Source organism: Octopus bimaculoides, chromosome 1 (assembly GCF_046866305.1).
Source record: "Octopus bimaculoides isolate indiv1 chromosome 1, ASM4686630v1, whole genome shotgun sequence".
Taxonomy (NCBI): domain Eukaryota; kingdom Metazoa; phylum Mollusca; class Cephalopoda; order Octopoda; family Octopodidae; genus Octopus; species Octopus bimaculoides.
The window spans coordinates 180140906-180143225 of record NC_142928.1 but is presented as its reverse complement, the minus strand read 5'-3'; positions in this window follow the sequence as shown (position 1 = coordinate 180143225).

Below are 2320 nucleotides of genomic sequence, written 5' to 3'. Positions count from 1 at the left end.
TTCCACTACATGTTCCTAAATATATGTAATTGCGGATTGATAAGGATTAGTCTTGTGCTGTGAGGATAAACCCGTTAATTTCTGCCTTTAACCCGGCACTTTGCAATCATTGATGAATGAGAAATTTGTGAACATCAGCTTCGCAGTGCATGCTAGATATTGGCCGTGTAAAGGCTTATCGTATCAACATTGTTTTACTCGTTTCCAGTACTTCGGTTTTGTTTTTCTTTCGATTAATTTTGCAGCGTAGGTTTTCTAAACTAAGCTCGTTTCGTTTTAACCTTTTTCTGTGACAGGGTATTTAGATCTTTTATTTTCATGGTTTCTTTGTCAAGATCAACATCCAGCCAGTTGTAATATCAAGGTATGTTTCAAGATCGATGGTAGTTGTTTTAAAGGACATTTCAAGTGAAATGAGACCTCTGCCGCCTGTATTCCTACGGGTTATAGACGATCACCTTCATTCCTAAGGAGACAGAGACATTCATTATTATTATTATTATTATTATTATTATTATTATTATTATTATTATTATTATTAAGGTGGTGAGCTGGCGGAGCCATTAGCATGTCGGACAAAATGCTTAGCGGAATTTCTTCCGACTCTTTATGCTCTGATTTAATCGATTGTCCCCTCAAATACCTGAGTTCGTACCTGTGTAAGAAATTATTATTTGCCAGAGACGTTGGATCACTGGACAAACTGCCTTGCGATATTTAGTTACGGCACTTCATGTCCTGATATCAAATCTCGCTGAGGTCGACTTTGCTTTTCGTCATTCTGAAATCGAGGAAATAAAGTACCAGTCTACTAATATTGACATGAACGACTACCCTACCTCACCACCACTACCAGGAGGCCTGGTCTGTGCCTATGATAGAAATTATGATTCAAGATTTCTAAAGAAATAAACTATATCTTGGAAAACGTGCATAAAAATACAGATCTATATTTAAGAGATGAGGAATTATGTACATTATTTACATTATTTATATTTGACGGATATTTGTCCTCATCTTGTTTCCCCAAGACACCTGATAAAGACTGGAAGGTATATCAGCCGAAACGTTCTGTTTAACAACAAACAAGATGAGGACAAATATCCGTCAAATATAAATAATGTAAATAATGTGCATAAAAATGTTCAAAATTAGTAACTGCTGTGTGACTTAAAGCAAATACAAAAATGTGTACTACAGCAACATTTACAATCTGGTCTTGTCAAATAAAAGACATATGTAGGTAACCGGTGATTCAACAAAGAGTACATTTTGTTTATATTTCTTTTCCAGAAAAAATCGAGGCATCTTTGGTAAAATATTTTTCGATGTTATCCTTGCGGTCGCCTTGAAAGTGTCACAACATTTGGATAGCATTATTATGCCAGTATTAAGGCAGAAACGTTAGCACGCCGGGCGAAATGCTTAGCCGTATTTCGTCTGTTGTTACGTTCTGAGTTCAAATTCCGCCGAGGTCGACTTTGCCTTTCATCCTTTCGGGGTCGCAAAATTAAGTACCAGTTACGCACTGGTGTCGATGCAATCGACTTAATCCGTTTGTCTGTCCTTGTTTGTTCCCCCTCTATGTTTAACCCCTTGTGGGCAATAAAGAAATAAGAAACGTTAGCACGCCGGACAAAATGCTTAGCGGTATTTCGTCTGGCTTTACGTTCTGAGTTCAAATTCCGCCGAGGTCGACTTTGCCTTTCATCTTTTTGGAGTCGATAAATTAAGTACCAGTTGCTTACTGGATTCGATCTAATCGACTGGCCTTTCCCCCTAAATTTCGGACCTTGTGCCTAGAGTAGAAAAGATTATTATGCCAGTATTTTGACTGCATCATACCAACACTTTATCGAGAATGTAGCTGCATTAAACAATTACTGTGTCACTATTTTACTATAGTTGTACCAACTTGTACCTGCTTTGTGCTAACTTCTCTTTATTCGATTTAAATTGAGTGTGAACGCGCAGTTATGCAGGCAGATGGATAGATAGATAGATTTGTATGTTTTCATTTTTCTTTTGTTTCTTAAGTCATTTTAAAGGGCAATTTTTTTCCTGGTAACAGAAAAATGTATAAACTGCATCTCTGCGAAACATGAAACATAAACTTTAGAAGAATTCTTACCGATTTTCATTCATGGGATTATGAGTGTGCATCTGAATTTTTAAATTGAAATTACACTACATTGAGTTTAGATTCGTCCAACTATCTCGAGGAGAGAACGAAATCTGAGCCAGTTTCACTTTCAGCCTTCCTGCAAAAGTAAGCAAAGATTAAGTCATTTAAATATCAGCAAAAAAATTGGCTTAAAAC